Source organism: Cuculus canorus, chromosome 5 (assembly GCF_017976375.1).
Source record: "Cuculus canorus isolate bCucCan1 chromosome 5, bCucCan1.pri, whole genome shotgun sequence".
Classification (NCBI taxonomy): Eukaryota; Metazoa; Chordata; class Aves; order Cuculiformes; family Cuculidae; genus Cuculus; species Cuculus canorus.
The window spans coordinates 51,104,907-51,131,472 of NC_071405.1; the positions used below are offsets into that span (position 1 = coordinate 51,104,907).

The following is a 26,566-nucleotide window of genomic DNA, read 5'->3' on the forward strand; positions in this document are numbered from 1 at the left end:
TTGGAAGGGACCTTAAAGATCATCAAGTTCCAACTTCCCTGCCATAGGGAGGGACACTGCCCACTAGACCTGGCTGCCCAAGGCCCCATCCAACTTGGCCTCAAACACCTCCAGGTATGGGGCATCCACAACTTCCCTGGGTAGCCTGTTCCAGTGCCTCACCACTCTCCTCATGAAGAAATTCCTCCTTATGTCTAGTCTAAATCTGCCCCTCTCCAGTTTATACCCATTGCCTCTAGTCTGACCACTACAAGCCTTTGTGAACAGTCCCTCCCCAGCTTTCTTGTAGCCTCTTCAGGTACTGGAAGGTTGCTATAAGTTCTCCTCAGAGCCTTCTCTTCTCCAGGCTGAACAACCTCAACTCTCTCAGCCTGTCCTCATATGGGAGGTGTTCCAGCCCTCTCATCATCTTTGTAGCCGTCTCTGGACCCGTTCCAACCGCTCCATATCCTTCTTATGTTGAGGATTCTAGAACCGGACACAATACTCCAGATGAGATCTCACAAGAGAAGAACAGAAGGGCAGAATCACCTCCCTCGACCTGCTGGTCACACTTCTTTATTCTATGTTCATACCATAATTCAGTTTGGACAAAGGCGAAAATACCACAAGACTTTTTTTTACCTTTTGCAGGCATGATAGAAAACAGACTTTTTTTTCCCCACACTCCAACCACCCTGAAATTAGGACGGTTTTTAAAAGATTTAGATACATGCTTAAGATGCCTTAATCAAGAGCATATGCATACTCCAAAACAGCTGTATGAGAAGGTTGGCCCTGGAAGAGAACGAAGTCAACAGACATAGCAGGGGCTCAACTTAGAAAGTCTAGTAGAAACAGAAACGGTCAGGAAACCCCTACCAAAGCCAGGCACTGACAGTGAGCTGCCCTAAGCAGCTCCATTTATATGGAAAGGAGAAGAAAAAAATATTCTGACAATATTAAATATTTTTATCTTCATTTTGAAGCCTTACTATTAAGACGCTGTACAAAACAGGGAGATGAAGCCAAAACAGGCCCTTAAAAATCCAGCTATTTACAACCAACTAAAACAATTTTCCCCTCAAATTTATTTCACATAGGATTATAAAATTCTGAGCTGACAAAATATCTGTTCTCTATGTATTCTTTGTGGACATACCGTAGACTTTTGTTTCCAAGTATCTTGCCTCACACACTGAATGTGTAACTCTAGCCCAGAAGAAGGTAACAAAAGGTACAGGGTTCCAAACTGGCATATTTGAGAGCTGGAACTTCAAAAACCCAAATAAAACACATAAGTGACAAAAACCCCTCACCCCTGTTTCATAAGGTTAAAGTATGTGAGCTTACATGACTGACATCTCTGCAAAACAACTCAGCAACTCAGAAGTGTGCAGAAGCATGACTGCCTGGCTTCTACAAAACCTACAGCCCTGGCTGGGGATGCACACTCGGCTCTGACAACAAGAGAAACACAGGCCCAACCTCCCTGAAATCGCAGGGAGTTGGTACTGGACTGTAATGGGAAAGCACTATTTTACACTGCATCCAGAGAAGTGCTAAATGTTGTCAAAGTCTAAAAGCTGTAAATTGCTTGTTCCCTTCCACAAGGAGAAAATAATAGGAGTGTAGAAGGCATTTTTCTAATTCAGATGTTTTACACAGCTTTAAATGGCCTGTGTCTGCCGGTTCATTTAAATACATAATAACTGAACAATCATTAAAAAAATGCTTTCTGAAAAGATCAACCACATTAAAATGCAAACCAAAGTGCCATGTCAGCAAGCAGATACAAGAGCTGAAAAAACATTTCCAGAGAGTAACCCAAGGGGGAGAAGAGGAGAAGAGAGCAAAGCAGGAGAGGAAATAAGGCAACATGCCTATGGAATACCTGCCAAAAAATGCGCTGCACATACACTGGACAGGAGGCTAAAGAATTACTGTACCCGGCATGAACAGGAAGGGAGTTTTTGTCTTCCACAGCTGCCTGTATGAAATTCTGTGATAACGGTGCTCTTCTACTGATTCCCTAACTGGACGAAATTAGCAGCAATGGCCCAAGAATTCATTTCCATCTTGTTCTTTACAATCAGAGGAATATTGGTGAAAGGATTTAAAAAAAAAATAAAATAAAAAAGAGAGAGAGAGGAGAGAGAGAGGAGAGAGAGAGAGAGGAGGCTGAAGGACTCCTCTGCCACACTGCTATAGCAGGCCAAGAGCCAGTAAGAAGGAGAGCAGGAGCGAGGTGAGTCACATCCCATTCACATGCTGCCTGCTCCACCCCCAGGCCTGAACCACAGCATTCAGGGCTGGGGAAAAACAGGACTGAAGCACAACTTTTATTAGTGCCTTGTGCAAAACTGAGGCTCAGCATATTTGGCACAAGATGGATAACGTGAGTGGGAAAATGCCATTGCTCTAGAAATCTACACTAGCCTGTTAGAGGCTGCTGAGAGCTGCCTGGCAGCAATGTATCCTGCCATCCATATCCATTATGCAGATATTACATTGGAAGAAACATCTAATGCTTTTAGGATTCAGAGAGTAAAATTGAAGTTTGCAGTGCATGCCAATTGCTTACACAGTTTATTAAGCTGCTTCTACCAACTGTTAGCAAAAATACCACACTGAAACTACAGAAATAATTTTACTATCTGAAAGACTGTTTGGATTATCTACTTGTTAGAAGTTATCAAGAGGGAGACTCTGAACCATATTTTCCAAAGTTGTTTAGCTTAATTAGCAAAACCAGACAAGACTCTCTCTTGCACTACACAGGAAGTAAGAGCAGTTCTACACTCATGTTCAGTGCTACCCTCTACTGCGCCCACCTCTGCACAGCCTCCACCCACACTGCTGGTGGGACACCGCAGGGCTCCTCCACGCATGCTGCTGGAACTGCTGCTCTGCAGCCACACAAAAGTCCTGGCACATGTTTGTCTGCAGCAATGTTAGCAGAGCCTCAATTTGTAGCAGATTAAAGAGGAGGACGGAATGAAACTCTACCAACAGGCTCAACACTTCGTTAAAACTGTATTTTAAAATTGTTCTTCAGTTATCTGACTGTTCTTAATCAATTTTGAAGGCGGTTTGTGATGCAGAAATTACAATCTGTACCACTGAAATTTGCCAAGGCTGGTATAAAGTCCTAGCTATGTGCCTTAGAGTTTTAGAGCCAGTGAGGCTGATGTTATCTGAAAGTACCACAGAACTCTTAAGAGATATTCCTAATTCTTTAAATGTAATCATCACCATTTTTCCTTCCCACTCTTATTTAAGAATATTTAATTTAATTATATTCTTACTGACAACTTCAAAATTTTAAATTGAGATTAACTCAATCATAAACACATCACTATAAACACAACATAATAGTTTTCTGCATGGCAGAAAGCTCTGACTGTCTGTATATTCCTAAAATAGTTTTGCCTGGAACACTACAAATGTACAAAAACAATTTGTCTTTCATGTTTACGGAATTTTGCTCAAAGCTGAATGCCAATCCTCTCTTTATATCCAGAACTTAAAAATCACATCCTTTCTTCCAAACTGCCTTCTACCCAAAGGCAGTTGGGGTTTTTCTACCCAAAAAGTAACTGCTAGCCCTCTGCATGGTTACTATCAGACTACTTCAAAATCCATTTGCTGAATAATGCCCTGTAAGCATACTACTGAACCTCATAGCTCTTGCTGTCTTGACATCTTTATCACTGATCTCATCAAGAGCTGCTCACAGAGCCCAAGACATCTAATATGACCCTATCTTAACAGTAATAATTGTAATCAATATTGTGACATTTAGCGATACCACTTCCTCATTCATGCCACAGGCCAGATCCTAACACAGCATTAGAGGGTTATTTTGGTTTGATTAAGCGGAAAATCTGCTTCTACATCTTGTTGGTCATAGATCTGCACCAAAAGGTGTCTTCTCTGCACTCATATAAAAAACTATCATGAATATGTTGTTATAAGATAAGGAAAGTCCTTGGAACAAACTTAAAGCTTAGTAACACCAATGTATGACGTTGATTAAAATGGAAATGATTCTTGGCTAATAATCAATCACAAAGTAGTTCTCCAAGTACAGTAACTTTTTAAATACTAGATCATAAAATCATGGAATGGTTTGGGTTGGAAGGGACTTTAAAGATCATCCAGTTCCAATGCCCCTGCCACAGGCAGGGATACCGCCCACTAAATCAGGCTGCCCAAGGCCCCATCCAACCTGGCCTTAAACATCTCCAGGGATGGGGCATCCACAACTTCCCTGGGCAACCTGTTCCAGTGCCTCACCACCCTCATAGTGAAGAATTTCTTCCTAATGTCTAGTCTAAATCTTTCCCCCTCCAATTTAACGCCATTGTTAGATCCCTTGTTATATTCGCAATGCATACCTTTTACATCACAAAACCAAAGCCGATGTGGTTTGAATTGCTCAACTGCCTGCTAGTGACCCGCTTTCCTGCTCCACCAATTCCAGGAAGTCAGCTATTACGGATCCTCTGTTACCTGTTCCTTCCAATGACCAAGAAATGTTCTCTGGGATATAAAAGTTGCCAACTGTTGTGAACAAAATGGTAAGTGAAAGTGTTGATTTTAAATAAGTTCCAACTTTGGAGTGGGGAGGATGGAGGGAATTTCACTGCTCAGCATCTTCACTTCCAGCCTCCCTCCCCTTTCCTTGGCAACCCCATCTCCTGCTGCTACCCAAAGACAAGTGAAATACCTCTGCTTTTTCACAAAACAGAAAGATGCCAAAACTTCTGTGGCAGAAAGAAGCTAAAAGATTTTGGAGCTCTGGCATGATTAATCTTGAACCTGCAGAGAGAGTGCATTTTGTGACTGGAATTTGGGAGTAGAAAGATTACAAGCAAGGAGAATAACTGTACATTCACCTACTGCTTTAAGATAGTATCTAAAATTTAAAATAGTGAAATCCAAATACAGAAATTGATGACGCAGAATCTAAATCAGTGAGGAAAAACAACCTGTTGTACAAAACAACTGGAATTCAATTCAACTGAAAGAATGATCAAAGGACTACAGAAATATCTTCACCTACTTCTGTGGTTATCGTGCATTTTTATGGAATTTTGCACTTCTGGCTGTGCTTCGCTCATGCCCAGATCTTTTTAGCAACAAAAAAATCTAAACCAATTAAATTAGAAAGAATTTTATCCCAAGAAAAAGAGTGACACAATCTCCTACCTCTTAAAAGCGACCAAACTAGCACCTATATCTTTCAGTTAGAAAAGACCTCTCAGGGCAGGGGTGCTTGTGTGCTGAATGGGACCATAGTAGTGGGGCTGGCAGACTACCACCACCTCATACCTGAATGCTTTACTGGGCATGATTATTGAAATGTGCACTATTTCACTTTATAGTTCAAAAATGTAATTATTTTTTCTAAGCTTTTGTTAAATACGCAGATACCTCAACCACACCCAGCCAATGGCTGCATTGCCAGCACTCCAGTAACTATCCCAAAGAGTATGCACTGCATTTGGCCACAGAAAACAGCGCTAAAAGCTGCACAAAGATACACAGCCGACTTCTGAATATCTACAAGGGGTTATAGAGCATGCTGGGAGAACTGAAGGCTTCTCCCCCTCTCTGCCATGATGGTCCTATGGGATAAACTGAGCAATACACTTACGATACTTGTGAGCACTAGAGATGGACATAATTTTGGTATGCCCTAAATTCGTGAGTGTGTTTCGCTGCCTTACTATCTTTAATACAATTACTGAACACAGCATAGAGTACGTTATATAAAATAGAATTTAAATAAATTTTTGTTCTGCAAAAATCTCCTTTGACATTTTGTCAGATGAATACTGCATTGACATGATGTGAAAAGTATCTTTGTCATTAAAAATGACAGTAAACTTATTACACTTGATTATATTTTATACTACTTAAAACCATTACTAGAGGTGTGATTCTGAAACAAATACACAGTTCACACATGAACATATGTACTTTGAAAAAGAATGTGGGATTTTTCCTTTATGATAAAGAAATACTACTTGAGGTTGCTAGAAATCCTTCAGAAGTGAATTATGTAAGCTCTGAAAATAATGTTCATTCCTTCATTCCTAGCAATGGAGAACGCTTATAATTTTTTTATTTTATTCAAAAGTATAACTAGAATTATAAATTAAAAAGAGTAAAAATAGCTGCTGTGCCATTCCGCTTTATATGACTTCTTGATTTCTTTATTTTCAGTACCATGTCTTTTACCGTTTGCAGCACCGCAACATTTTCGGAAGGTAATGTTGTACTGTGAAATGTCTTATGCATCACTGTCTTCTCATTTCAGGAATTTTACTCTTGCACAAAGTAAGGAACTGAGACAGAACTAGTAGTAGCAGCACACATACAACGCTTTCCTGCAGCCTGTATATCAAATAAATGTAATACCTACCTTCTTACCCCAATACTTTTGTTAAGGGAAAAAGTTGCAAGAATAGCTACAATAATTAAACAACAAAGCAACTAATAAATAGAGAATGAAGTGCATGACAACAGGCAAAACAGTTAAGTGCAGTACTTTGAATGTAATTAAGAAGGAATAGAATGAAAGGAATTAACTTAATTTTTATAAAATTTGTCAAAGTTCGACAAGGTTTGTTTTGGTTTAGGTTTTTCTGCTTCCCAGAAATACTTCCAGTGGAAACAGTAACTGGTAAAAGAATACGAGGATCACCTCCACAGGAAAAGGCTGGAGAAATGAAAAATTTAAACTGCTGAACACCATGGGAAAAGCGCTGGTTTCAACTGTATCTTGCCCATCTCTGTATTGCTCTACCCCCATTTGTCTGTTTCAAGGGAAAAAAAAAATCTCCTTAGGGAAAAAAAAAGCCACCTAGATTGTGCAGAAATGAAACAAGGATTCTTTTGTACTTCAAGGTAAAGCATGTTTCTATGATCTACTTTCTAATCTGGTAACTCCTCATATTTTTGACTAACCCAATTGGAAAGGATAGCTATCAAGTAATTTCACAGCACACTACTGCACAGTAACACGGCCCCTTGACTAAAAATGAATCAGCTTCAGTAGGATTCTTGTGCATCCCACAGCTATTCTCACAACTGAATCACACTTTCTCTCCTCCTCATGAAACACACACAGTTCATGCTCACGCACTTCATGCATGATCATAAATATCAAGCACGATGACTAATTTTATTTTACCACAGAACGCAAACTTGATCTTTTGTGAACAGAAAGATCTGGGTGCTCCAACTACATTGTACAACCACCTGTTGATTACACTGATGTTGTTAACAGTGTCTAATATCTCATTTCCACAGTTGCTTTACAAACACCACAAACTAACAGCAGCAGACAGGCTTTTTCCTTGTGTTGTCAACCAAATACCGTTTAGCACCAATTCAATTAAAATCCATTGCTAACAACATCATATCACAATTCACTGTTGGCCTTCACTTCATAGGCTGAATGAGTTATCAAAGCAAAAACTCAGTTTCACCTCACCCAAATGAGAGATTTTAACTTTTTATCCACTTGAACAGTATATCAGATACAGATACCCTGTCCAGCAAAACATACCTGCTGTTCTTTTCTCTTTAGTTAACCAAGCACAACCAAAACCATGAAAAATGCGGGCCTCACAGAGAAGGCATCAAGTTAAATCACTGCAAAAGACCCAAACTGCTGGTCTTCAATTGTATTAACGTTTGTGGATTGGTCAATGGTGTCTCCAAAAACAAAAGGAATGTTTCTTCCTTAGACTCTCAATTTAAATAGCATAGGTCACTGTGTTTATTTATCTCAGCACAAAAAGCACTTCACAAAGCAAGGCTAAAACTATTCAACAACTGAAGATTTGGTGAACTTCCATCCCTCTTAAAACCACTCAAGAACAGGCATTTTGCCAAAAGAATGGAAAACTATCTTTTTAACCAAGGATGCAGAGCTACTGGATATAGTTCAAAGGAAAGCCACAAACATAACTGAAGACCCAACAAACAACACTATGTAATGTGAGGCTTACTGGGGCTCAGCACATCCAGTTTATTGAGAGGTGACTTTTCACTAAAGATAGATACTTATACATGGAAAAGAAATCTGACGATAGGAGTTTCTCTGAGAAATGTAAGATGATGATTCTATGCCTGCAAGTTGAAGGTTGACAGTCAACCTTGAAATAAGATGCAGAGATGGTTAAATGCTGGAACAGTCTAATGTGACAGGTAACGGCCTACCATGGTTTGAAGTATTTAGGACAAGGTTACACAGCTTCCCACAAGAAAAGTTTCATCTACGTTTTGGAGCAGACTGTATAGTACAGGTGAGGGAGAGAGGGATCTGAGACCTGGGAAATTTCTGCTTATTCTTGTCCCTTAGTAGGGACAGTGAAAGTGCCACAGCTCTTCTGGGCACACTTCTCCAGCACTGAAACTCCGCAAAAAGACAGCCTTACTTTTCAGAACATGTCCAGAGGCACAAACAACCAAATATGCTCAAGGTTATGTTTCCACCTTTTTCTGAAACACAAGATGTTGGCCACAGCTAAGAGGAAAGAAGCTAAGCAAAGCAAGCTTATCTTGTTTCTTTGCTGCCTTTTACTGTATGCTTCCTTTACATATTTAGATTCTTACTGATTTTATACTCGGAATGGGAAAAAAAAATTGCGTGGCCAAGCTCCTTGGAACATTGTTTTTTCCCTTCCACTGTGATGCAGGATGTGGACTGCATGCTAGGATTGGCTGGGCAGGTTTCTTCTGATCAACCTGCTGACATTGTAAGGACCTGCAGAATAACCAGCAGCCCAATCCACCACCTGTTTCTGGAACACAAAGATATGGAAGATAAAAGCGTAATACCCAGATAACCAAACTGTCTCCCTGGACATCACACTGGAGTACAGAGGTAAAATATAATGGCCTCTAACATGCAGGAAGTCAAACTGGTTAATCTTCTTGCCCTTTTTGGACGTAACCCTCTGCTTCCTAGATGCAGTTTCTCGACTAACATTTAACATTATCTTTAAAAGAAAATAAAAAATGTGCATGCTAGATGGAAGACAAACATTTTATGAACATGATAGCACAATAGACGTGCATAGTACCTAACTTAATTAACAAGATCAAGCATTAGTGTATAATCTTAAATTATGTATGTAATCTCAAATATCAGTTAGTTCCTGGCTTCTAAAGCCAGCTGTTCTTGCTCCCATCAGAACTCTTTTTTGGGAAGGCTTAATTTCTTGGCATCAAAATGCTTTAGGATGCTGCCATTGCTTCATCCTGCAAAGTAACAGTTATGTGAAGCTCAGACACAAGGAAACCAAGCATAGAACACAAAGATCTTTCTGGTTTTGATGGACATCTCACAGATAAATGCATTTGAGACCCATTATATCAATATGGACAATATCCAGCATAAAAAAAAGTACTAACAGAAATCACATAAGGGAATGTAAACATTCCTATCCAGAAGTTCATACTACTTCTTCACAGTGTGCCTGCTTGTTTGACAGTTATACTGTCATAATTTCAGACTGTTAAACTTCTGCTCCAGGGTTTATAAAAGATCAGAGCACTTGTCACTCTCAGTGCAGGTAGAGTGAGATAGAGTGGTTGAACAGTTCATTTTTCTTTCTAATTACACTCCATTAACCTTCCACATGAGAGCTTCCCTGTGCTCTCATACCAGCAGCACCAACTGGCTGTGTTTGATAAGGCTCAGCAGAGTTTGCAAGACCAGCACGTGTAACTAAAGCAGCGCTTTAGCACCGCAGACTTAGCAGAAGCTGGGCTGTAGCTGTTACTGAGTTGCAGTCATATTCAGCTGAATTATACACAGATGCACACCAGCCTCACCCTACCCACGTCCCTCACAACTTTGTTCCTCAAACTTCATCGATACACAATCCAGCATTTGAAAGCCAAATGCAGATCTAGGGAATTATTCACTATAGCGAACTTAATAGTTGCCATGCTTTCACCTCACTGCAGAGATCTGCCAAGAGAAATACATTTAGAGCATTAAAGCATGCAGGGCAACAGAAAAGAAGTTATTGTTACATTATAATTAGATCATGTTAGTGTATATAACCAGAGTACAGAGAAGGAAAATTATTTTTGAAATTTAAATATTTCTTAAATATGCTTTGAGTATCTGTGGTTGTTTGTTGTATGTTCTGAAGACCCCACTGTTAACAAACAGCATTATATTATCTACAACCTTCTCAACAGCGACCACATAAATGATAGGCTTTTCTAAAAAGAGAGACTTCTTCGATTAATAATGTATTCTATGGGAGTTTTAAGCTCAGTGCCAGGAAAGCTATTTTCCATGTGCATGAAGGTAGATTAGCATTTGTGTATACTGAATAACAGTGTCAGCACATGCTTACACAGATAAAAGGGAAACAAATTTGGAAGGAGGGATGTAAACAATCCGGAACAGAATCCAAGTGATTTAAAAAATAATGAAATGCTACAAAATCTGCACTTTCAAATAACATTTCATGCTACCTATTGGAATTTTTAACTATTTCAAATTATTTCATAACATAAAGTTGTATAGGGAACTGGCATATACAAGTGGGTCGCAGTGATAACTCTTGTTGCTATTACTTCCATTATCCTTTCCCATCCCTGTCCTGTTGTCTAATGTATTCTGATACTTGCATCTACATGCATCTCCATAAATAAATATAATTTACTTCTCTTCTACGTTAAGTTTCCCAACCTTCAGCTAATATTTTTAAATAATCTGCTGTTTTCTAAGTCTTGGTAACTTTGAAGTGTCTGAAACAAAATCTGTTTGTGCTACAAGCCACAAAAATCCAGCACCATCTTTGTTCAGAATGGTACAGGAATTTTATTTCAGAGTTCTGGTGGATGTTGTCAAAGATCCCCTCCAGAACAAAGGAAACAGAGGTGGTTCTTCTCTTAAAACATAAAAGTAAACACTGATACTGAACCCACCTAAAGTACTCAGAAACGACTTGGTTTTCAGAGTGACCATTAAAGACCCTTTACATAAGACTCACTTCCTATGTCTAAGTAATTTTGGACCTCCTCTCCCAAATTTTCTTAAATTAAATCTAAAGATGCCAATTCAGTCTTTAGTGCAATTTAACTTGTGCCATCTAAGCCTATAATATATGACATAAATTCCAAATACATGGATGCGACCAAACACAAGCGATTTCAAAACTGTCAGGCTGCTGAGGTTGCCTCAGGAAAGCTGAATAGTGCAGGGATGTTTAGTTCTTCCCTCTGAAACAGGCCTGCTCAAAGTGCAAACACAAGAACCCCTGCAACAATAATTTCTTGCATGAACAGTGAACGCTGTTGTTGGGAAACATCAACTAAAATGCAGGGTGAATGTTTTTCATTTTACTGAAGATGATGTTCACTCTGAAACCTAATACATTTTAAACAAACACAATTAGGACATTGAATAAAATTATCTAAAGCATTCATATTTCTTGTTTTGTAGAAAATTATCTGTAGTGCTTCAATGCTGTAACACAATGAAATCTTGTTTGAGCAGGGATTAAAACTTGTCAGAAAAGTCAGGACAGCACTGTGAAGGAAGGCAGAACCACATTGTTTTGTCACACAGATCTTATCCATTAAAAAAAGAATTTTGAATTCACATACACGTAAATTGTACTTAACGCCTCTATAACTTGCTCTCTCATCTTTTTTGGAGTGCATACTAGAACCATACTGTTTTTACAGAAGTTCTGTCAAAAGGAATACAAGTGCTTACCTTTTTTTTATTACGTCAATAAAGAAGATCTCTTGAAGGCTTTGGGTGGGGGCACAAGGCGGGTGAACAGATCTTTTAGCCTAGCCCGTACAGAAATATATAGTCTGGTGAAGAATTGCTGAGCCTTTCTTTTTATACTGTTGTAACAATCCTTGAAGACTGAAGGACTGTTGATACCACAAATACAAATGTAAGAACCTCACTTAAAGTGGTGGGAAAAGAGTCTTAGTACAACAGATTAAAACAACCTGTATTTTGGGGTTTTTTTTGGGGGGGCGGCAGTACTCTTGATAATAGTATTCTATTAAAACTTCTAAAGACAGACTAAAGAAGCCTTTGATGAATTTCTATAATGCTCCAAGGAGCTGTCTGTCAAACAGAGGCAAGAAATAGAAAACAAGCTCTCATGTAATTCCTCTTTATGCAATACTAAACACATAGTAAGTGTATTTTTAGGGGAGAGTAAGATTTCTTCTTTGCCTGTGCAGGCACATATTAGATTTAAAAGGCAAATGAATTTTTTTTTTTTAAGAAAAGAAACATTAAAGAAAAACTACTGTATATTTTCATCACATAATGAAGTGGAAGTTCTTTTTTTCCAGACCATACACTTGACTTACTACTTATTGCAGAGAACATGCAATATATTGCCACATGAACACATTTCATGTTACAAACCAGTCTGACCAGCTAAACCTGCAATCAGAGATATCAGTCTTGGTGAAACTCATAAGTACTATTTCATTGGCCTTCACTCAGCATTTCTGTGTGACAATTCAGCCGTGAATATGTTCGGATGCATTAGTTCAGAATACACGGACTTCTAAAACCAGCACCAGTAGGTCTCTCTAGAGCATCCCTAAAGACACCTATCACAGCTGTCTCTAAGAGCTGTAAATCACAACACAGTAGTTTTCCTCCCCATGGTTTCACACTGATGGATTTTTTTTTTTTTTTAAAGGCAACACATGTTGCGCTATTGAGAAAGGCTTAAAGATTACAGAAACCTAGCAACTGACACACAGGTTGCTAGAGCGAGTCATGTTGCTTTGTGTCCTCGGGTCTGGTAACTTCACTCAGACTGGATCTCGAGCTCTATTATTAACCTAGAGAACTACCTTAAAGCTGCACTGCCTTTGCACCAGAGTCTAATTAGTTTCATACACATAGCGCATACCATTTTAAAAAAAGAGTCCATAAAAATACGTCCTCACGTAACCCTCTTTCTCAGATAACCTCCACAAAATGAGAAGCAGAAGGAGAGCTTCTAGGGAGTAGGGAGTAGGTTCTCTGGGCTCTGAGGTAGGGGGCCCGTTAGAGGAAAGAAGCAGCTGAGATAAAATTTTCCCTTACATCGCCTCTGAATAACTGATGCTGAAATGCAGGAGTGCTTCAGGGAAAAAAGGCTTCAGGTTTTCTTTCTGTTTTTAAAAAAATATGATAGGGCACATATTCAAGAAAATGAGGCATATTTATCTGTTTGTTTTAATAAAACTGCCTTCTATTGAATTTCATCTGGAGTTAGGATAGAGGAAAGAGACTTTTAAAAGATCTATACTACACACCCACACACTTGTATCAGTAGAAACGTGCAAGGGCATCTAAGTAACTAGTGATTCAACTTTACTTTAAAAAAAAAAAACCCACGGTGACCAAAGGCTGAAAAAATATTAATCAATCCTAAACATGTGATAGGCGTTGCAGACATAAAGAGAAAACAATGTAAAAAGTTTTGATGTGCAAACAGAAATACTTGACTTCATGCTGTACAGGTAGTATTCATTATGAGGAGAGTAGAATTTTCATGGTAATTGTTTGGAGGATCATGTAAATACATTCATATCAAAACCACACTTAATCCAAAACATGTTTGTCAGTTTGCAAAGGAAGGCAGTCAAGCTGTCACCGACTGCGAGAAAGCTCAGAAGAAACAAAAAAAGGCTCCTCCCACAAAGAACTGGGAAAGGGGTAAGAGAAACAGGGCTGCACAAGCAAAGGGCATTCACAGAGTAAAAGTGAAACAAAAAGTAGTGAAGCAAAAATTACTCCTTTTTCACTGGCAAGCAAGCATTATGTTTTGTAAGATTGACTTGGAAAAAAAGGGCAGACTTCTGGTCACACAAGCCCATCTTAAAGTCCTTTCTCACTGCCACTTCAGGCCTGTGCCCAGAGGGATGTCCAAGGTGACATGAATACTTTGAGATTTTTTTCAAAAGACTAGAAATAACTATCTCATTGAAGAAGAAGTCCGTACGTCATATACACAAGTGCAAAAACTGACCCGTAAACCCTGCTCAATGTAATCCCACAGACTCACATTCTTAATTGTTTTTCCTCTGTTGTTTCCCTGCTGCCAGGTTGCACACTGAGCTTGTTCGCTCTGCAGGCCAAAAACCTAGTCTGCAAAAATCTTCTGAAATATTTAACACATAGTAGTATTATGTAAATAGCAATAACAATTCAGTGGCCTTTTCCTGCTCTGCATTTCAAATGTATTTATTACGAGCTAGACAAATAATGCAGGATTGTAGCATTCTGCCTGCACATTCCTTGTCTCCTTCTTCCAGTCTACCAGAGCAATGACGAAAGCAAGAGGTTTTGCTCCAAGCCTTAACACTTTCAGCACAGACTCTCACACCGCGCAGCTCTCTGAACTGGAAGATCCATCTTTTGCACAGGGACAGAAACTGATTCCCTTAATCAACTTAAAGAAGACCAGAAGTCTTGCCCAGTGACCCACATTGCTCCAGAAACTGCACCAGCAGCAGAGGCTTTAGAGGCAGCTGCTAAATTTTAGGTCAGCAACAGCATGCTCAGCATGAACAGACTGTACTAAGATTTTTCTCCTACACACAAAACCAAATTGTTCCTGTGCACTCTTTGTGCTGACGGAGCCCGTGTCTTGGTTGATGAGCAAGTCGCTATTTAGAAAATAATTTCACAACCTATTTTGAAAATCCACAATCGTGTAGGATTGGCTGCGTTGGTTAGCATTCAGCATTGATTTCAAAGGTTCTTTGTCCTGGGGAGGAGATATGACCATTCACCAGCATGTCGGCAGAACTGCTGAGTACACAGCTGGAGCACACGTAGGGGAAGGGAAATGGTGTACAATTTTGCAATTATATCTGTTAAATCCATACAGTTTTGAAGAACGATCACTTGGCATTTCTACTGTTTTGCAAGTGAAAACTTTTAACACATTTGCCAGAATTATTCGTCTGTTTTTTCTTGTCAGAGGATAGAGGATCAGTGCAGAGAAACGTTAAGCCACAAGTACGGGCTACATAATTGGTTCTTTCAACCCCTTGCAGTGCAACTGATTTGCAGTAACATGCTCTGCATCTCCTTACTAGTTAGCAGCCTAATCCAAGACAAATACATCAAGAAGAGAGAGAGAGAGAAAAAAAGCTGTGGACAAGATTAACCACACAAGCTTGGCTTTTTCATGATGCTCACATTTTTTCTATTACCCAGCTGCCAGATATTCAAGAGAAAACAGGGTGTACTGTAACAACTGCTACAGCAAGCCACAAGAGCATAAAACCAATAAGAAACCTTTCTGTCTGGCTCTTCACAGGGCTCTCACTTGTACAAGAAAAACGTCACTTTGATGCCCTGTTTGCATTCCATTTCCAACAACAAGGAGGAGGATGGAGGTCTCCAGTTTCTATGGCAACCCAGATGGGCCACAATACAAGATGTTACAAATGTTCCACTGCAGTGATGCCAGATCAAATTAAGCTAGAGTTTACACTACTCCACAGAAACTAAAATGAAAGAAAAAACCCAAACAAAACATGAATGTCAAAGGAAGGATGACATTTCCTTAGCACATTCCAAAAGATTTCTAAAAGTAGATGATAAAGAAAGGAGGGAGTTTTCCCTACAAAAATAATGTCAACACAAACAAACTGAAACTCTCATTTACATGAGTAAATGCTTTCATTCAAAATAGACTACTGGAACATTACCATCAGACATTAAAAGCAAAAAAACAGTTCCCCAAATAACATGATTTTATTAATTTCCTTAACTCATTATAAACCCGCAAATTTGTCATTCCACAGTTTTTTATGGCTTATTTAATGCCATGCGATGTATTTTGCGATACAGTTGTTCCATTGTTTACCCCGATCTGTTCTTTTATGACATGTTACGAAAGGCACTCAGATGTAGAAAATACTCCATGTTCTACCTGAAGAAATTAAATCAGTGAGATATTTTGGTGACACTAACAAAACTGCAAAGACTTTTAGTGTGTAACTGGTCAATTGTTAAAAAGGTGAGGTGAGCTTCTTAAAAGCAATGGCTCAATGTGCTGGAAAGGCAAGTAACTGTAACAGGAAGCCAGTTTTGGCGCCAGTTTTGCCTTCTGAAGAAACACCTCTACAAGTTTTTGTTAAACTTTTCAGATACAAAATACATAGACGTGGTTCACAAAACAAATCACATTAAAGAATTTCTAAATAAATGTGTATTTTAAGACACATTATTTTGAAAGGGTGCATTTTTTAGATCTGATACAAGCTAAGAATTGTCTTGCTTTTTAGGCACTGTCCTATTTCAAGTTACTCTCTTACTTTCAACTTAATAACAAGGTAGTTAATAGCCTTCATTAAATGTGCCATAGCTAGCAAGGCTTACAGTAAGACAGATAACCATGGACTTTTAGAGGCTTATGTTCTTTGGGGAGAGGAGAGGCAGAAGAGGAGAGAAAAGGCTTAACAGCTGCGCCTAGTCAAAATAATCCAAAATTAGAGGGACTGTAACATTTAAAATTGGAACAGAGAAATCTGGGGCTGTGCAGATATCTTTAAACATTTTATTAAAAAGTGCAGACACTCACTGTTCATAAATCGTTCCCCTCTGCAGCACTGCTAACCATGACTATTTACAAAAGTACTTGTCATTTGGGCTTGGAAGTGCCACCTCACCAACCACAAGCACCTGCCACTGTTAGATGAGAACAACCACCCCTCACACTGGACAGCTGTGCCTACCACTGGTGCCTGAGTCCCTCCTGCTATTTAACATATGAGCTAGGACCTGTGGATTTAGCAAATGTGCCCAGGGTGGGGGGACAGCAGCACTGAAACACCCTGGTTAGCACCTGCTCATCATCCGCTCCTTAGTAATCCTCTTCCTCCCTCTTTCACCCCAAGCCCTCCTTTTCAAAGGCATCTCCCCTGCAAACATCACAGCCCAAGGTTGCGAGGTCTCTGGCTGAGAGGAGTATGGCTGGCACATGACATGGCAGGTCAAGGCTGAACAAAAGCAGCCTGCTTGGCCACATTCCCTTGTCCCATGCAACCACGAGCGGAGATGGGGTGACAAGCTGTGGTGATGGCATCAGCACCTCACAGAGGCTGCTCCGAGTGTTTGCAAGGAGCTTCCTCAGAATGCGGAGCAGAAGGAAACAAGCACCTCAGCACTGAGGGTTGAGGAACCAAGGGCTAAAGTTACACATCTTTAACACAAATTAAAATACCTGACAATTCTGCTCAGCTCATGGGCTTCAACTGGAAGTGACGAATTAGGATGAAGAAGTATGACTAAGGACTCAGCTGGGCATGATTAGCTTTAAACTTGGACTACAGTGCTTGAATGGGCTGTACAGCTGGGGCTGTGCAGTCACATCATAGAGCTGTTGCCCGCGCTTCACGTGTAAAACAGAAGACAAGGAATGACGTAATGAAAGAGAACTTGCAATGTGCTAATGCTTACTACAATCGTAACAGTTTAATGGGAAGAACAGAATGAACTGCAAATAACAGCAGAAAGGAGTTGTGAGTTGCAAGGAACCAGCATGTGGCAATAAAGAAGCTGCTCGATGTCAAAGGGTTAAAAGTTATTCCAATCATAATTTGGTGCAAGTATCAAGAGACTGAGATAAATAACCAGGTCAGTGGATTCCTCTCACAGACCCTATTGCCAATCACATACCCGAGACATTTTAAGCACAGAAGAAAGTTGTATTTGCAAATTGCAGAGCATCTGCCATTTTACTAGGTTGTTCCACTATCAATTTCATGCAACCACAACAGCAAAACTGGTTACGGACTGCTATAAAGACTTTTCTTAACAAAAAAAAATATATATAAAGAGAACACAAACTAAAACTTTGGTGTTTAGGAAATTCAGCAACAAAAATCTTTATTAACAAGCGGTTACAGGTGCATGGTGCTCTTGCCAACCATCAAACTCAGTGACACCTAAGTATCTGAAAATAAGGAAGTGTTTAGGATACACACCCATGCATATTAATTTTTTCTTCTTGGGATCCTCATGCTCTGGATATTGTCAACATGCATAGTACATCTATTTTTTTGTTTTGATGTAGCAGGGAAGTATTTGCAGTCTTACAGTACCTTTGCTGACCACAGCACAGATACTTTCAGAAAAGCTATCTACATTTTGTACCTAGGATGGTATTCAATCTCTTCTAAAATGGTAACAAAAGATTAAATCATCCATTGCCTCCACGTACAGTCGACAGCAACAGATGGATAGGTGGATAAGATTACTCAGTATGTTGCATGTCTTCACAAATTATGGAGAATTTAAACTACTTTTTACATAGCTGAAATCAGGAAACCTGAACTGACTCCCTGGACATAACTTCTCTTCCTCAACGCCACAGACTCCTCTTTAACTGCCCCTGGGTTTGCTATTATAACTTAATCTGTCCATCATTAAAAACAACAATCACAGGCATCCTCCACTTTGTTGCTGACAGCTGCAATCACTTACAGATGCACATCCTGATGCTAACACGGGCACCTCTGCCCTTGCTGACAGTCACTCTGCTTCACAAATACCACTCACTCTCTTTCTCTCCAACTGATAGTTTGCAATTAAAACTCAGAGTGACTGTTCTCAGTGTGTTTGCCAAGGTGAAATGATTCACAGCAATCTCCCTGGGTACATATACATCTTGCTTGGTTGGTTATGAACACAAAGGAGAAATAAATGGGGTTATCCCATAAAAAAAATCTAAGAAATCCCCTCAAAAACTCTGCCAAATTATCCAGCTGACTATTTTCAACTTTGATACTGTTTTCACTGACTTCATGGTAATAATAAAGTATTTACAAATAATTCCTACAGACTAGCTCCACCATCGAAGGAGCCCTAACACTGAGTTTTGAGTTTTGCTGAAGTTAAGTTTCTGCAAGGGCCCAAGATACTATTGCAAAACTTGTGTTTAATTTTCTAACACTGTTAATACTATATTATATATACATATATATAATAACATATTGAGTTTGAGGCAGGACTGACACACTTTGGAGGAGGAAAGAAATAAAAAAGTAGGTAATCTCTCCTGGATCATTAAAACCCATGGGATTAGAGAACTATTAGGACCACTAGACTTACAGCTGTTTCACCTTCTGGGACTATACTGAAATACAGAAAATCATCTGCACAAGAAACTAAAGCAGCATGTTTTTTAGCAGCTGGTAAATCATAATTTTAGAACTGAACCAGTACAATCAGTCTCAAAGATTCACAAACAGTGAAATAAATAAAACGACTGTTAAATTCGTATCCAATAAAAACACATTAAATACACCAATGGTTGTTGAACAGAATCAGATTAAGTGGATAAAAAACCAGATATCTGCTTCTAACAGGCTTTTACTAACAAAGAAAACCCACAGATCCTAAAATTTATAAAGCAAAATACAGTTAAAAGCAAGCTTTTACATGCCCTAAAATTTAAGCAATTGCATATGTAAAATGCATCCTTCTTTTGGACTTGACATTTTTCAGAGGTATCAAATCAACGTTCATGCTTTCAATTATGTGAAATCTTGGCAACATTGAGCGAAGAACTACTGTAAGACAGCTAAATCCTTTTGCTGCTGTATTTTGTTCAAAACCCAATCACAGTCCCAAACACTCCTGCTTATTGTTTACTGCTTTTGTACTTTTCTTCCCCCCAAATCTACTCAATTATACTAAGTTTGTACAGACAGGAAAAACATACATTCTCCAAACCTTTCCTCTACAAATGTTTCTGTATTAATTTTCAATTAATTAGAGTCTGAATGGTCTTTAAAAGTAAGGAAGCTGAACATTAACAATCTGTCAGTGCAAAACAAGCACTAAAGATAAGCTCATGCTGTTCAAAGTACTGGCTGTTCTGTGCATCTGCAAGAATTTGCAGTTGTCAAGTGTGTTTACACGATCAGATTAAAAATTACTTCAACAGAACATGGAAGTTCTTTTAGTAGCAGGAACCCCAACATCCTCAAGAATTGTTCTTCCAAGAAACGACGTATTTAAGGTACATAAATAGGTATTTCACATTACCCCCGCACACGCACTCCCCAAACTTGTACATGGTTTTGCATCTTTAAAAAGAGCTGAAACTGCTACAAAACACTCTCACCCAAAACCTCACAAATTTCTCTTACATAATATTAAACATAATGGACAGTGCAGAAAAAAAAAACAAACCAACCAAACCCAAAAGGAATAAGCATTCACTTTCTCATTCACTTCACTCTTCTAGCGGCACACCCACCAGAAGGGTTAACAGATCACTTAGTTGTTAGCCCAGTCACTGTAAAACTTGTGTTTCCTTGGGAGACAGTGAGAAAATTCCCGGTCCGAAGAGGCTACGTTCTACTTTCACTTTCTAACCCCGTGACAAACCGGAGCGCCCGGGAGCTCAGCCGCCGGCCGCACGCAGCCCCGCGGGGCGCGGCAGGAGCCGCTCTCTCCCTCGCCGGGGAGGAGCGGAGCCGCCGGGAGGGAGCGGGCGCCCCCTGGCGGGGCCGGCACCGCGCGAGCCTCCCGGCGGCAGCTTCACAGCTCGGAGCCCTCAGAGCTCCGCGTTCGGAACCCCGCGCTCGGAGCCCTTCACTCACAGCTCCTTACTTGGAGACCTCAGAGCCCCGAGTCTGGAACCCCGCGCTCAGAATCCCGCACTTGCAACGCAGCACCGCGATGGAGCTCGCAGTCTCGAGAGATTACTCGGTTCTTGCACCCCACCTGCACCTGTTGTAGTGACACCAAAGCATCGCAGTTACGCTGTACAGTTCTTGTCCACATTACTCTCCCAACAAAGTTGTTCCGAGGCTGAACTCCAGCGTGAGCACAGAACCGCTCCTGTGTGATGTTATTTACTCCCAGCGCACACCGTGGTACCGGCAGAGGCTGAAGACCAAATAAGACTTCGGAGACTTCCATTCCAATCCCATTCAAAAAAAGCATACAACTTTCAAGAAGCTGCAGTTAATTACAAGGCAAGAAACATCCACCACTATTCATACTTCTTTTTTTTTCAGTTCTAACATTTTTTTATTGAACCTGGCCACAAACTGTTCAGCCTTTGTTAAGGGTGACAGATTATTTGTTTTCAGGCAGGTCTGGGAAATTTCAGTTGCTTCTCCTGTGTTTTGATGATGTCCCACACACTGCATGTCACAACATGTGGATGCTGAGACACGCTGCCCTCCGCTGTCCCAGCAGCGGTCTGGAAGCACAAGCCCAAAGGGCTGATGGGTCAGCAGAAACACCAGTGTTGTAGAGAACAAGAACTGATTTATCTTAACTTCATAGATTTGAGATGAATCTGCACCTCTCAAACTTGATACAGGACCAGTTAAATGTATCCATACACACTGAAAATAATCCTCCTTTCCTCTTGCCTGACAGATTTGCACTTTTAAGAAAAAAACATCTGTCTGTACAATTGTTTATTATACTAAGACTTCAATCTTAACTAGGTCTTCTGGCTCTTTTACATTAACAAGCAAAAGTAAGCCTGTACGGTTGGAAGAGCTCGGCTAAGCTGGTACCGGTGAATGGAAGAAGACTGACAACGTTAAACTTCTTTCCCTTCAACTTGGGTTTGAACTCCTAGTGAGGAATATGCTACAAAAATTTCTAGATAAAATTAGAATCACATGAAAAGGAAGCTTACATAAGGAAAGTGCAAGGATGAACTAAACTAAAAACAACAAAATAACATCATAGTAATTAAAAAAATGTATCAGAACAGGTGGAATCAAACAGAAATGTAACAATTTTTCTGTCTCATCTCCACTCAAGAACATCCCTGCTTAAAATGGAAGCACCATCTTAAAAAAGTGTGGAAACAGAAAGAAGTTTTAAAAATGACAATGCCAGATGTTCAACACAATGCTCTGCTGAATTGTTTTCCTGGATACCACTGGAAATCACTGATTGAAGAATTTTACTCCAACAATCTTGTTTCAGGAAGCTAATGTTTTTGTTCTGGTGCATTACTGGCTTTCTGAAGTGTTATTAATAATTAAAATTTCCTTTTAAAATTATTCATTAATATTAACTTTGTCTGAAATCTTCCTGGAAGCTAATACTTTTAAAGGAAATAAAACAGTAAAATACTCTAACCACAACAGCTAAATAAAAGATACCATTTAACTTGAGAAAGGCAGTTACTTCTTGTAAATTCACTTTCCACAACTCATACTCAGTAATACAGTAATCACGCTGTACAAAAGATGTGTTCAGCCTTCACTTTTTACACCTAAAAGAAACTGAAAAGCAATGGCAATTTACCAACCCAGTCTCTGCCTTTGCTTGTGATCCCTCCAGGCTAATAGAAGGGAAAGTAAAAAAATGTAGGTGGAACCATCGAAGACAAGCTGCTGAAACCTAGTAGGTTAGCAAAGCTAACATTGCTTGCATGCAAAATGTGAGGAATAACCCTTCGTACTGAACTGGATCCAAAGGAGCTGGCTTACAAGAAAAGTTACTTTTTTAGCTCCAGGAGCTACTGAGTTCCAAGTTATTTTATTCCTACATTTCTACACTTTTTTCCTACTGGCTACTGCAGCACAGCTCCACATTGCAGAACCGAATACAACATCTTGGATACACACATGCAGATCTAAATGACCACATGAGCCACTGTACCTTATACAGCACTGAGGGAGAGTTAACACAAAAGGAAGATTTATAACACCTAGAGTGCCATTCATCCAGTTCTGCCTAAAGGAAACTCTGAAGAGAAAGAATGCCTGAAATACCATCTCTTCTGCACACTTAGGCATCTACCCACGTTACTGCGGCAGTGCTTGGCGGCACACATCCTTGTGGCTGGCCAGAAAGTAACAGATGACATTCATTTCCCCTTTCAGCTCAAGATAATACAGAAGTACATCTCTTTTTACCCAAGAGCCTTCTAAGGCCCTGGTACTGTGTGAGGCTGGGCCAGGGATACTTCTTATCTCCTCTTCTTAGCCACAATGTAGAAAAGAACGTAAGATTCCCAGGGATGGAGTGAGAAGGGAATAGGGAGAATAAAGAGGAGGGATTTCCCCTAAGAAAGAATGCTGATCTCCACTCTGGCATCTGTTTATGTTAATTTTGTGTTTGAAATCACCAGATACCACACATATGACGTATTCCCATATAGTCTGCCTTATCAGACCCCCCCCTCTCTTGCACTCCAGTGCATATGAAATATAAAACTCCATCACCTACAATCGTTCAGTCCACAGTGAACAAAGGCCCACAAGACATCCTAGGGGCATTCTGCTACCCAGATTCCATTGAGAATCACACTCAAGGGCTTCTGCTGTGTCTTGATTTAGCAGGAGGTCTGTGCCTTGGACACTATCTGGAAAAGCTACTTATTATCCACAGGTACTATGTGCTCCATTAGAAGAACCATATAAGTCAATATTATTCCTAGGTCTTGTTTGGATTCATTTATTAACTTCTTCCTCTTGAAAATTTGTATACAAAGTAATGAAAATCTGTGAAAAAAGTGCACAGAGTGTGCTGAGGAGAACTCGGTTCTCCTCTAACATGTCAACTCAGAAATTCTGGTCTATAAAACCCACTCTCTACAAACTACAGGAAGAAGATGACTGTGCTGCAATATGTGCAGCATTAGGTTGTTTGAAGCTGTTCAAATAACTCTCAGCCTTTTTTCTTAAAAATATTTTCTGCGCTCAGTTGCCTCAGAAAAAACAAAAATAAGGTTGCTATTTGGATGTAACCACACCCTAATTCTACAGATATCCCCCCCCGCATTTATAAGGAGAGGAAAAAATGCTACAAAAGATGACAGCTTCCAGCAAATAAGCGCTGTCAGATGAGTCCAACAGGCTTTCTCATTTGCATTTGTCTGTAAAAGAGTCACTGAGCACTCTCACATAACGCACGCTGCTAACTCTGTTTCCTCCCCTCCAAAATTCTTCTTTCCAAATGCAGAAAGCCACAGTATAAGCAGCAGGAGAAGCTACTGATAAAATTAGGAGGTCTGTCTGTACAAGGTGGCTGACAAGCAGGTCACAACACCCTCTGCTACTGAAGCCGAGGAGCAGCAGCCTGCTGTCCCTTCCCAAACTGTACAAAACTTCTGAAATGCATATCACATCCATTAATTACTTTTAAATCCCTTCTAAGAGTAGCTTGTTGAGATCATTTTCACATTAAAATGAACTCCAGTATCGGGTCCGCACAGCACAAGACACAGAATCCCTTGAAATGCTGCACCTATGAAAAATCCAAATGCTGCTTTTTACTAATTTACAATACATTTATTTCATGCTTTGGATTCTGAAACACACTGTCATACCACACAAAACTCTACCCTCAAGGATTCAACTGCATAGTCAACCCAGCCAATGCTGCCACCAACGTGAACAACTTTACCAGGGTTTAGCTGCTCCCAGCTAAGGCAAGAATGAGTAAAAGCCATCACTGATTTCAGCCACAGAAGTGACTACAGTTCCCCAAATAATGATATTGAGTATTTGTGTACTTATGCAGATGCTCTTCAGGTAGACAATGTGAAAGCAATAGGAACAGTAACCGAATGCATGAGAGCAGCATAATATCACACTTTGCTTTTCTTTTATTTTTTTATTATCTCAAATAATCTATAGGGGTCCAAGCCTGCTTCTTACAGAGATGGTAAATTACACTAACAGTGTAATTTAGTGCAGGGCATTGGCAAAAGTTACAAAACTAACCTGTATCACATGTATCTGCATCAAAAGCTCATCTTCACTGTGACAGGGTCTCAAGTGAAAGTTACGCATCATATAGAATCAGAGACTCATTAAGGTTGGAAGAGATCTCTAAGCTCACCCAGTCCAACTATCAGCCCGACATCGCCATGCTTACTAAAGCAGGTCCCAAAATGCCATTGCTACAGGTTTTTTGAATACCTCCAGGGGCAGTGACTCCACCGCTTCCCTGGGCAGCCTGTATGAAAGAACAGTGATCTCAAATACCTCAACACAGTATTATTTTTTAAATACCTGTTTTCAAAGATCTTCACACGGTATCAGCTATGTCCTTGATGATTCTATTTCCTTCGTTTGCACATTATGAGATACACATGTAGTCCAAGGGCCTGGAATTTCTCATTTTAAATAGTTGGCTTTTGCTGTAGTTTCTTCAGCATAAGAGAAAAGCTACTTCTCATGTTTTTTAAAGCCTTCTAAAGCATTTCTAGGGTGTCAGCATTCTCATTTGCCACTGGAAGCTCTTTCTGATGAGCTCAGGACTTCAGCTTCAAATCAAGTTACATCAAAATGACATCAGCTGAATATTAATCAGGGTGGCATACACAAACAGGTGTGACAAACCCATGCTGTGACTCAAATGTGGAATTTTTATTCATATTGAGCCCCCAAAAGAGTCTTCATTTAAGTCCATCCATTAAAAAAGACACAAAAATCTATTGAATATATTGAAATGACAGAATTGTTCAATAAAAAAAGTCATGCACTGTAGAATCATCCTCTTGACAAATCAAACAGCAAAATGTAAACTATCAGGTTAGTGTAATTCAAATATGGAGAGTTATACATTCACTCCTGGAAGCTTATGGCAAGGCTGTGGTTCCATGCTACTATTTATACACTACTACGTTAGTGATAAATTCAACTGTTCTGGAGGGTATTCATTTCTTCAGCCCTGCTGGTTCAGCTGCAGCTGGAATAAAACACACATGTGGTGCAGGGAAGGAAAGGAGGTAACCTAACAACCAACAGAATAGTAACAAGAAACTGCTACCTACAATGCTGCAGCAAAAGCGTGATGCTGTTGACCTTTGCTCCTAACATACCTCTCTCTCCAGGTATTTAGACAAAGAAGTGAAAATTCACTAGTGACATTATAAACAAAACAGATCCTGCAGACACAAAGAGAAAGACTCAGACAATGCTGTTGCTCTCTGTGACTTTTAGATGCAGAGATATATAGGTACCCCTGCATTATCAGGTGAGTTAAATCAATTCAAATCTAAGGGTACATTTTATCCATTTGGGTGCATAAAGATGTCAGTGAGCTTCACGTTTGATTTTTCCTCTTAAACAGCTGGGTTTTTATCTTTTCTGAATTTGCATTTAACTTTTTACAAAAAAAAATGGTTCTCACTGGCAGTGAATATGTAAAATAACATAACAAAAACAGTCTCTACAATTTCTGCCTGTTTTTGCTAACTATCAGATCAATATAATTTAAAAGTAAAAATAAAATTGAACATACGATAATTTGAATTATTCACATATAGATTACTATATTCAAAAATTATTTTATGGTACTACATCTTTATTCCTTTAATCTTTTGCTATAATTTGTGGCAAGAAGAATATCAATATTTTACCAGAACACTATATATTTTAAAAAAGATCAGCATAAATATATTGAATGTGTTATGTATCTGAAAGGAATGGAAGTTTATCAAGCCATGATTTGCATCTAAAACAGGTACATTAAACAGAGAAAGGCCACCTGACAAGATAAAATTGAACTGTTTTCAGTGAATATGTCCTTCAAGATTCTAGAATTAGTAGATCTTGC

General features: G+C 39.5%; 1 protein-coding gene across 8 annotated transcripts in view; it reads right to left on the reverse strand.

The window, feature by feature from the left end:
- PHF21A (PHD finger protein 21A) overlaps positions 1 to 26,566 on the reverse strand; it is a 136,983-nt gene that overhangs the window by 35,829 nt on the left and 74,588 nt on the right. The window contains exon 1 of one of the 8 annotated variants that reach the window (XM_054068693.1): positions 20,277 to 20,398. The exons of 6 other annotated variants lie outside the window; for them this stretch is intronic. The gene's annotated coding sequence lies outside the window, so the exon portion shown is untranslated. Of the gene's footprint in view, positions 1 to 1,928; positions 2,073 to 20,276; positions 20,399 to 26,566 lie in introns of those variants that run through there. One more of the 8 variants, XM_054068696.1, reaches the window with a different exon arrangement.